General features: G+C 41.5%; 1 long non-coding RNA gene across 1 annotated transcript; it reads right to left on the bottom strand.

Moving 5' to 3' along the window:
• Positions 1-2,085: 2,085 nt before the first annotated feature.
• LOC136153468 (uncharacterized) lies at positions 2,086-6,894 on the bottom strand. The gene is made up of 4 exons (XR_010660406.1): positions 6,855-6,894; positions 4,918-4,953; positions 4,038-4,105; positions 2,086-3,009 (listed from the first exon to the last, which is right to left on the bottom strand). It is a non-coding gene; the product is annotated as an uncharacterized lncRNA (long non-coding RNA).
• Positions 6,895-11,839: the final 4,945 nt, after the last annotated feature.

An 11,839-nucleotide genomic window follows, 5' to 3' on the forward strand; every position in this document is an offset into this window, starting at 1 on the left:
TGGGATGAGTCATAATCAAGGCACAAGACTTATTTACTGAGGAGCATGACCTTAGGAGCATAGTTCTGTGCTCTATCCACACATGATGGGACAAAATCTATGCATGGTAGGGTGTGTTCATGTGACAGGGGGCACATTGCTGAGTTGGAGGGTACATGTGTGTGTGCATGTGTTGTGTTGTGGGTCTGGATACTGTGGGGGTGAGTGTGTGTATTAAGCAGCAAGCCCATGCATCACAGAGCACACTTCTGAACTGTGATGAAGCTCTGTGTGTGGCGAGCAGGATCTGGTTTAGGATCGTGTCCATGCTCTGTAGGGTGTGTGGCTGTTGTGGTGAAGCGTCTCTGTGCTATAATGTTCCCAGATGTTCTGGGGTTGACCCTTTTCACATTAGCAATGGTACTATCAATTAATTACATTGTTAATTACATTAACAACTGAAACAGTTCTTGTGTGCCAGGCACTGTATTAAGCGCTTAGCATATCCTAATCCATTCAATACACACAACAACCCTTTTCAATAGATACAGCTGTTATCTTTGTTTTACAAATGAGCAAACCAAAGAACAGAGAAATATACTTACCCAATGTGCACAATTAGAAAGGGGTGGAACCTGGATTCGAACCCAAGTAGTCTGGGCCCAGAGGCCTTGCTCTTAGCCATTACACAAGTGGTATGTGTTGAGGGCCAGGGCTGAGCTCAGTGAGATGGTAAAGCACATCTGTAAACTATGATGGAAATCTTGGCGTTGCACAGGTAATAGTGTGTGTTGTGTGTCCACATATTGGGGAAGGCTCATGTGCTTTATAGGTTTTCTATCTTAGGGTAAATGTATGTTGTGTTGCAACTCTATGCATTGAGGGAGAAATCTATGTGTTCACAGGCATTTCTGTGAATTCTAAATTTTGTGGGTGTGATTATGTCGTGGGGCAAATCTATGACTTGAAAGGCTTGACTGAGTATTTGGGAGTGAGGCTCAGGGTTCTGTGGTGTTTGTGTGTGTCGTGGAGCAAGTCTGTGTGTTGATGGGAGAAACTGTGCATCTAGATGAAGTTCTGGGCCTCCTTGGGCCGACTTTGGTGTGAAAGCCATCTGTGTGTTACGGGTGAATCCGGAGGTTGTAGAACAAAGGGTGGTGAGTGTTTGGGGGTGTGTGTGTGCACTGTGTAATCACCCTAAGGAGTGTGGTTTGGGTGAAGTGAATCTGCATGACAAGTGTGTCCTGTGACATGACTCTGCATCACTGAGTGCAGGGTTGTGCTTTATCATAGGTTGTATCGAAGTTGTGAGGTGACTGTGTGCTGAGGGGCGAATCTGAACATTTCCGGGAAAAGTTAGGTGCTGCCATGGCATGAGCGTGTCTGTTGTGGAAGAAGCCTGTGCACTGTAGGGCCAGTTTGCACACTGGGAAGTAGTGATGTGAGTTGTGAGGTGTGTATATGTATCACAGAGTGTGTCTGAAGAATTTGACAGGGGCTTTCTTGATCCAAGGCCACAGTGTGCGTTATGGAGAAGTGGATATTTAGAGGAACTCTGGACGCTGTAGAGCACATGAGGGTGCCATAGGGTGTGTTTGCATTGTGTGGTGACTGTGTTTGTTGCGGAGTCAACTGATGCCTTGGAGGGAAAGATGGTGCGTTGTGCCACAGTCGAGGGGATACATGTTAAGATGGTCTTTGTATCTCTCTATGATGGGGTGAGCTTGTCCGAGTGCAGTGGGGCGAGCCTGTGCTCTGGATTTAACCTTGATGCTGTGGGCTGAGTCTTGGAGCTGTGGAGAGGGTTTAGGTGGTGCGGGCACGTCCCTGTGCTATGGACATGACTGTGTTCCACCGAGAGGCTGTGTGCCCTGGGGCCAGTCAGCTGAGTCGGAGAGGGTCTGTGTGCCCGGGGGTGGGGGGCCTGGGTCCTGGGGAGACAGCTGGTTTGTGGGATGAGCCTAGATACTGGAGACAGTATACTGTGTGCTGTGGGGAGCATCTTTCAACCAAAAGGAGAATCTGTGTGTGTCCGGGACACTCCGTGTGCTGTCAGCGGGGGCGGGGGGGGATTGTGTTTCGCGGGGTAAGTCTACGTGATTTGAGTCGTGTCTGTGTCCTGCGGGCCACGTCCATGTCCATAGGAGCGGGCTTGGGTGCTGTGCTGCTTGTCTGCGTGCTGTGGAGTTTGCCTGTCTGTCAGCGGAGAGTGCGTGTGTCTCTCTGTGCAGATTTTCAAGCTGTGTAGTGAACTGTGTTCTGGGATGGGGGAGGCTGTGTGCCTGGTGTGGGGTGGGGGGTGAGGTCCTGTGCCCGGAGGAGGGCCTGTGTGCTCTGGGGGTTGTCTCTGTGCCCTGGGAAAAATCCTCACCCTTGGCGGGAGTCCGTGTGCTGGGTCAGGGAGATGCAAACAGAGTCTGCACCCTGCGGAGGACCTCAGCTATGGGTTTACTGGGTGGGGCACTGGAGAAATCTGGGTGCTGTGGGGACAGCCTTTGTTTCATGGGGCGCCCATGTGCCACGGACTGAGTCCCTGCTGTGTGGTAAGAGTGTTGTGTCATGGGGCGTATTGGTGGGTGGGAGGGCATGTCTGTGACCTCAGGAGTGAGTCTTTGGGCCTTGAGAAGATGCTTGCTTTTGGAAGAATCTGTGTTCTATGGGCAGTGTCTGTGGGCTCCACGTGTGCCAGGGAAAGGCTCTGTGTGACATGGGGACAGTCGGAGGGGCTGTGATGGTCTGTGTGTCTGGGGTAGAGTGTCTCTGTGTCACGGGGGGGGTGCAGATCTGCATCCTTTAGTGAGACTTTTGGCTGCGGGGAGGATATGTGTGCCTCTGGGTGAGGCTGGGTGATGTGGTGAAATGTGTGCCGTGGGGCACGTTTGTGGCCCTGGTGTTTATCCGCGTGCAAAGCGAAGAGTCTTTGTGCTGTAGGGGTAACTTCTCTGCTTGTGCTGTTTGGCCACGGGACATTAGAGGGTGAGTTTGTACATTGCAGCACAAGTCCATTTCAGGGCAGGTCTCCTTTAATATCTACAAAGAATAATAGCCAACATTTATACACTGATTATCATTACCGGACACTGTTCTAAAGGTGCTATTATTACCCCCATTTTCCATCTGAGGAAATTGAGGCACAGAGAGACTAAGTAAAATTGTACCTGTGATCATGCCACTAGCCACCGGTGCAGGTTTGAAACAAGGCAGTCTGTTACCTGTGCCCACACCATTATGAATCCCCTGGGGGCCCTGAGGCGTCAGTATCCCCTTGTGGGTGAGTGACCTCAAAGTTTGGGAAGACTTCCTGATCTCTGGTGGACATACTGAGAGAAGGTAATATAGGAGGAAGAAAAAGGGAGTGGCTCAAAGCCTTCCGAGGATTAAAAAAAATTCAGTGCTATGTATACCATAATGGTGGCATTTCAGCCCAGAAGAACTGACATCAGGACAGCAAAATAACACCTTCAGCGTCTGGAGCCCCCATGACCCCTCCCTCGCCTCCACAGCCGCATTCTGCCACTGCGGAAGAGCGAATGCGCATGCCCTGGTGAGCTGCCATTGCCATGGAAACCAACCTCCAGTCACAAACAAATCATAGCCTAATACAGCAAATCTAGAAATGATTGGGGCTGTGGCTGTGAGCCAAAGGAGCCCCTTGCAGTAAGGGCAGGCAGGGCATCCTCCCACCCACGCCCCCCCTTTTTTCTTCCTGAATCAGTAAAGGCTAGAAGGGAGTCAGAAGTCAATAGAGAAAAGAAGACTGTGTTGGGAGTCGGGGTGGCAAGGGTTAACAGTGGGTGGCAGGTGATTTTAATAGTCAAATATTTCTTTGAGTAACATTTAACCCATCTCCCACTAAAAGACTCCGTGGTTTATGCTTGAGCCTTCCACCTGCAGTAAAAAGAGGCGAATCACAGGGGTATGTCCCTCTCTACAAGAGACGTTGGCAGTGGTGGCATGGATTGGGACTCATCCTGCCCCCCTTTAAATCCCTAGATCAGACTACTGCCAGCAACAGGCTGGCAAACATTATTTATTTTTGCTCCTTATACATTTCTTACATTTTCCACTTCTACCATTCTAGAAAATTCCAGGAACTGAGTCCAGTCAGCTTTAATTCTCCGAGTACCTGAGGAGTAGAAAAAGAGGTTGAAGGAGGAACTTTAGGAATAACACTAACCCCAGGAGTATTATTTGACTACACAATTAGGCTGTCAGCTGTGTCTAGGAGGACTAGCACATCTGGAACAGTAGTTTAATATATCAGGATTCCTCGATTTTCACTTGTAAAACGCATCTCAGAAAGATAATTTTTTGACTATTTAAAATGTTTAAATCCTGTTTGAAAATCACTGCCCTAAACTGCGTGTGCCCTGAATTTGTGAAAGGCATCAGCAAGAACGTGATGCTATAGTATAGAAAGCTGTCAGAAACTGCAAGAAGGTACCAGTGCTATTGTTGGATGTAACCTTCTTGGGTAGAGAGAAAATGGCCGACCTGTGGGAAGCTACACCCTATCTAGTGGGAGGACAGTTCTTGCCATTTCAAATCAGTGGAAGAAGGTTGGATTATTCAATAAATGACGCTGAAACAATTGGTGACCTATTTGGAAAAAACACAAAATTAGATCTACTTCATATCATATGCCAAAATGAATTCTAGATGAATTAGAGTTAATTGCAAAGAATGAAACAAGTAAATGACTAGGAAAAATGCAGGTGAATATACTCAAAAGAAAAAAAATCACAAAATCAAAACTTGATAGTTATGGATGTCTAAAAATATAAAGCTGCAACACGTTTAAGAAAACTCACCATAAATGATAAAACATAAATAGGCAAATAAACTGGAAAATAATGCTTTTACCACATATGATAAATAAATGAGGCGATAATGTATGGGGTTGGCGGGGTAGGGGAGAAACCTTAAACTGGTTCATACCATTTGATCCAGGAATTCCACAGCTATGAATTTATCCTAGGAGAAAAAAAAAAAAACACAAAAACGCTCACAGAGGTTTATATGGAAAGATATTCCTTAAATTATAACAGCAAAAATTGCACGTAGAAACTTTCAATAATTGGACATTTAGTGGAATACTTATATGATAGAAAATTAAGCATCCACAAAGCATCACATTCTTGTGGGATATTTTTAAATATGGAGAATTTCTCTCAATATATTGCTTAGTTAAAGCAGATTGAAAAGGATATGTGCATAGGATCTTAATTTTATATATAAATACATATTTTATGCATAGATTTGCATGGATTCAGAGAAGAGGGATTGACTATATTAACAGCAATTAGCTCTTGGTTATAGGATTCTGGGTAATTTGTATAGGCATCTTTAGGTTTTCCCCAATTTTCTACAACAAATATGTGAATTTTTATAATAAAGGGGAAAGATGGCAAGATATTTTAATAAGATATTGATTTTAATAAGGGCTATAAAAGGGATGAGAGTATGGAAAAGAAAGTCTGGGATTAGAGACAATAAAAAGCAAAGAGTAAATCTGCCCATGTTTATCAACAGTGGAGCAAACCAGATAAACTCAAGATGTGTTATGTAAAGATTATAGTAGTATTTGTATGTTAGTAGGTACAGAATTTCTTATACAAGATGGACTCCTGGAAAATTTTCTTCACTACAGCAGAGAATGGTCACATGTCCCTGGATGTGTCAGTCATCCTCTTTGCCGCAGTGCTCTGTTCGAAGCCCCCCTCCTTCCTATGGCTTCATCACACTCTCCCCACCACCTCATGCAAAACATGCCACCAGCAGACATTTTCAGCTTGGAAAAAATGGCCCCTCTTACCAACTTTCTTTAAAGCTATTTCATTCTTATCTCTTCCTCCCTGACTGCTATTTTGGCATCTAACTCAAAAAATCTACTTATCTCTCTTTTTCCTCCTTTGCTTCCTATTGACAAAGCAATCTGAATTTCAGAGAAATAAAAAACCCAACACTTCAGCTTTTTTGCTTAATTTTTTTTCTTTTTATCCTTGCAGAAACATATGCACGAAAGCAATTTCCAGGTAAAAGGAGACACAAGAGCGTAAATATTTTCAGGCACGATTCAGAATCAAATATAAAAGCTTTGTTGATAGGAATCTGCTATTTTTTTTCACATCCCTTTCCCAAGAAAGAAGCACTGATTATATTGTCTTTACTGTAAAAATCGATGTCTACAAATACAAATGAATTATTTTCCAAATAAAGGCAGTCACAATAGTCATTATTTCTCTTTCATGATGTTTCATCCTAAAACCAAATTTAAATCTTTCTCATTCAACACACGTTCATCTCTCATGTGAAGCAATTAATCTGAACATTACAGGGTGCCCTCCTTCTCATTTTCTCTCCTGTACAGACATCCAGTCACATGATTTTCTTAATTTAAAAAAAATGAGGCAAGGTATTCTTTTCCCCATTGCAAAATAACATTTTTCTCATGCTCTCTCCATACCCTGAAAGGAAATCAGATCTTAGAACATTGTGAATCATCATCCATTTCATCACATATACTGCAAACATCCTAAAGCTGCCATAGCATTCCGAACGCAATTTCTCATTTCAATAACATCTTCATCGAGTCCTCTTTGAGGCACTATCTTAACCAGAATCACAAGAGGGAAGTTTCTATATTTCCTTCTAAAAATTCATTCACTTTTCAGAAACGAGCTTTAAACTAGAAAAGTGACCGTGGAATGTTTAGATTTGAATTAAGCCATTTTCTCAATGCCATGTATTAAAATCAGAAATTCCTCCACAGTTCTGTATTATCTTGATCCATCAAAACATGTCGCTTGCTATTTAAAAAAAAAAACCAAAACGTTTCGGATATCTATGTTACAAAAGATTTCACCGCTACTTACCAGTTGCCTTCGCTCTGCCCCTCCACCAGCTCGGAGGTTGTCGCACTGAAGGGTGGGGGGAAGAGCCGCAGCAGCCGCTGGAAAATGAGCTGTGCTGTGAAGAATGGATTAGCTGGAGGGAAAGAAAAAAAAATGCCTTGGCATTATCCTCAAAATTCCTCCCCAAACATAAAATCATATTAAACATTACATGCTAAAAAGCGCATGCTCAACAAAGGGCAGAATTTAATAGTGAAACCGCTGATCTAAAACATACCTAAATTGTCTTGCTTTCCAGTGAAACCCCTACAAAGCCATGGTTTTTGGCTCTCCCATCTCCTAGCAACAGTCTCATTAATATTTTTCTCTGCAGTGGCCCTACTAGGCATCAGAGAACATTCACAAGGTCTAGTCTCTGGTGGTGAGCATTACCATTTTATTGTTCAAGATGCATGCGTTTTCCCCAATCAGGGCAAGGCAGGCATTCAATAACAAGTTCTCCCTGGGAAGATTTCAGATTCCAAAGACTTTCGAGTCAAATGACAGAGACTGTTCTTGTCTGGTCCCTGTCCCTTAGTGCAGTGTTGTCATTAGACCCCTGACCTAAAGATGGGAGTTAGCAAAAGATACATAAACCTTTTTGCCATGACCAAATTACAAATAGCAGCACAGCTATAAATCCAGGCTCTAAATCAGTGTTGTTATCCACTGTGCTCAGAGAAAAAATTAATGCACAGAATTCGTTCCTATCCTTAGCCCTGTAACCATGCTCCCCACCCACCTTCTTGGTTACTGGAGGTACATGTTACAAAAATAGTGGATGAAATATAAACAGATCAAAAACAACCCACTTATCTATTATTAACATGGAAAATATTAACTACATGTTAAGAAAAAGAAGGCAGATTACTATACAGTATGTATGCTATCATTTTTATATCTTATATGGCTAAGAATAAGTATACATAAATAAAACTGAAAGGATATTTCCCAAAATGTTAGGAATAGCTAAGTCTGGGTTTTCTATGGATGGTAAATTTGAGGGGTGTTTAGATCATTTTTCTTTTTGATTATCTATTTAATAACTTTTCTATAATTAACATATATTCCTTGGGTTATTAAAAGAGAACCATGCACAACAATGTGAACATACTTAATGCCACTGAACCATTCACTTAAGATAGTTAAAATTATGCATTTTATATGGTGCATATTTTACTATAGTAAAAGAAGAGAGAGAAAACCATTCATTCATCCCTCGAACATGTATTGAGGCTCACCACATTCAAAATACTGGGGGCAGAAAGATACAGTCTCCCTAGACTGAACCAGGAAGAAATGGAAAATATGAACAGCACTGAAATTGAAACTGTGATTAAAGACCTCCTAAAAAACAAAAGTCCAGGACCTGACAGCCTCACAGGCAAATTTTATCAAACATTTAGAAAAGAGTTAACACCTGTCCTCCTGAAACTGTTCCAAAAAGTTGAAGATGAAGGAAAATTTCCAAACTCATTTTATGAGGCCACCATCACTATGATACCAAAACCAGACAAAGATACCATTAAAAAAAAAAAAAGGAAATCACAGGCCAATATCAATGATGGATATAGATGCAAAAGTCCTAAACAAAATACTAGCAATCCATATCCAGCAACACATTAAAAGGATCATATACCCTGATCAAGTAGGATTTATCATAGGGATGCAAGGATTTTTCAACATTTGCAAATCAATCAATCAAATCAAATCAACCACATCAACAAACTGAAGAATAAAAACCACATGATCATCTCAATAGATGCAGAAGAAGCTTTTAACAAAATTCATTAGCCATTTATGATTAAAAATACCCTCCAGAAAGTGGGCATAGAGGGTATATACCTCAATATAATAAAGGCCATATAGACAGACCTACATTTTTCAGAGAACTAGAACAAAAAATCTCAAAATTTGTATGGAGACACAAAAGACCTTGAATAGCCATAGCAACCTTGAAAAAGAAAAACAGAGCTGGAGGACTCAGGATCCCCGACTTCAGATTACACTATAAGACAAAGCTAGTATCATACTCAGTGGTGAAAAGCTGAAAGCCCTCCCTCTAAGATCAAAAACAAGACAAAGATGTTCACTCACACGATCTTCATTCAACATAGTTCTGGAAGTCCTAGCTACAACAATCAGAGAAGAAAAAGAAGTAAAGGGAATCCAAACTGGAAAAGAAGAAATTAAGCTATCACTGTTTGCAGATGACATGATACTATACATAGAAAATTCTAAAGATGCTACCAGGAAACTGCTAGAACTCATCAATGAACTTGGTAAAGTTGCAGGTTACAAAATTAATACACTGAAATCTGTTGCTTTTCTATACACTAACAATGAAAGATCAGAAAGAGAAATTTAAGAAGCAATTCCTCTTATGAGAGTATCAAAATACTGGGAGTAGAGAATTATAAAAATGAATAAACACAGTCCATTACCTTTCTAAAAAGCTCGTAATTTAACAAAGAGCTACCCCTCAAATTTCTATATGGTTTTTTATTATACATGACATATACAATTGCTGCACTTAGAAGTATTTTGTTATTTTTTTTAATGTTATCCATTTGGGATAACATTTATAATTAGGGTTGTTACATTATCTGCCTAAAGATATTGGACACAGTGGTGGAGGAAGAAATACATAAGAAATATTTTAAAATGTATGTGCATTTTCATATTTGTATAGAATTGCTACATTTTAAAAAGGAGGGGCAGGGAAACTGTTTTGGATTAAAGAAGATTAAGAAATATGACCTAAAAAAAAGAGCTCTGACAACCAAATGCAATGTGTGATCTTGGATTGGATCCTCAGTAGAAAATGCTATAAAAGACATTTGGGGGAAAATTAAGATTTTTAATATAGGCTAGATATTAGGTTATATTAGATCAATATAATAGGGTATGATAATGTGGGATGATGGATTTGCATGAGACACATGTTCATGTATTCAGAGATGAAGTGCCATGATGTCTACAAATTACTCTAAAATGCTTTAGAAAAAAATCAAAGAAAGGCTAGACAGAGCAAATTAGCAATACGCTGGTGGCTCAGTGGTAAAGAATACGCTTCCCAAGGCAGGAGATGTGGGTTCAATGCCTGGGTCAGGAAGATCCCCTGGAGAAGGAAATGGCAACCCACTCGAGTATTCTTGCCTGGGAAATCCCATGGACATAGGAGTCTGGCGGGCTGCAGTTCATGGGGTCACAAAGAGTCAGACACGACCTAGCGACTAAACAACAACAGTAATTGGTAAATCTAGATTAAGTACATACAGGTGTTTACTGCGTTGTTCTTTGCTCTAAATTTCAGAAAATAAAGAATAAAATGCTTTAACAAAAATAGTTATTGCACAATAATTATATTTAAAGTTATTACAGGCAGATTCTTAACCGTCTGAGCCACCAGGGAAGCTGAAATGTATATACATTCTAGAACTAATGAGAGTTGTATATTATCTAGGGTGAAACAGATCACCAGCCCAGGCTGGATGCATGAGACAAGTGCTCGGGCCTGGTGCACTGGGAAGACCCAGAGGAATCGGGTGGAGAGGGAGGTGGGAGGGGGGATCGGGATGGGGAATACATGTAAATCCATGGCTGATTCATGTCAATGTATGACAAAAACCACTGCAATATTGTAAAGTAATTAGCCTCCAACTAATAAAAATAAATGGAAAAAAGAGAGAGAATAAAACAGAGAGAATTAGGTTTGTAGTCGCTCCATACTAACCAATTGAATGATGAATATTTGCCATGCGCCATCTAGTGGTAAAATCCTGATTTACCAAGACGGAAGGATTTCTAAAGAACACAATATAATTGACTCATTAAGTACTGTTTAATCGCTCAGTCGTGTCCCACTCTTTGAGACCCCATAGACTGCAACACGCCAGGCTTCCCTGTCCTTCACCACCTCCTAGAGCTTGCTCAAACTCATGTCCATTGAGTCGGTGATGCCATCCAACCATCTCGTCCTCTGTTGTCCCCTTCTCCAGTCTTCAATCTTTCCCAGCATCAGGGTCTTTTCTAATGAGTCAGCTCTTCACACCAGGTGGCCAAACTATTGGAGCTTCAGCTTTAGCATCAGTCCTTCCAATGAATTTTCAAGATCGATTTTCTTTAGGATGGACTGGTTTGATCTTGCAGTTCAAGGGACTCTCTTCTCCAACACCACAGTTCAAAAGCATCAATTCTTTGGTGCTCAGCCTTCTTTATGGTCCAGCTCTCACATCCATACATTACTACTGGAAAAACCATAGCTTTAATTCGATGGACATTTGTTGCCAACATAATGTCTCTGCTTTTTAATATGCTGTCTATGTTGGTCATAGCATTTCTTCCAAGGAGCAAGCATCTTTTAATTTCATGGCTGCAGTCACCATCTGCAGTGATTTTGGAGCCCAAGAAAATAAAGTCTGTCACTGTTTCCATTGTTTCCCCATCTATTTGCCATGAAGTGATGGGACCAGATGCCATGATCATAGTTTTCTGAATGGTGAATTTTAAGCCAGGTTTTTCACTCTCTTCTTTCACCAAGAGGTTTTTTAGTTCCTGTTTGCTTTCTCCCATAAGGGTGGTGTCATCTGCATATCTGAGGTTATTGATATTTCCCCTGGCAATCTTGATTTCAGCTTGTCATGTTAGTACAACTTTATTGTAATAATAAAACATATTTTTATTATAGTATATTAATATAGCTAAAAGTCTTCCTTCATTTTCAGGATTTGCTCATGGTTGTAGGGGAATGCCTCTGCTCAGGTGTGCTACCAACCTGCCCACCTCTCCACACAGGCAAGGCTCAACCAACAGCAAGTTGACCTAAGTCTTGGTGAAATGCTCTGTGATCCTCCCCGGAACATGTCGAGACAAGCAGCCTTGTGAGGACTGTTTCTCACCTCCTCACTGTCTTTTGGAGGGCTGCCAGAAGGCAGCCTCCCTCATTCTAGTGAGGCATGGGATTT

Source organism: Muntiacus reevesi, chromosome X (assembly GCF_963930625.1).
Source record: "Muntiacus reevesi chromosome X, mMunRee1.1, whole genome shotgun sequence".
In the NCBI taxonomy this organism is placed as follows: Eukaryota; Metazoa; Chordata; class Mammalia; order Artiodactyla; family Cervidae; genus Muntiacus; species Muntiacus reevesi.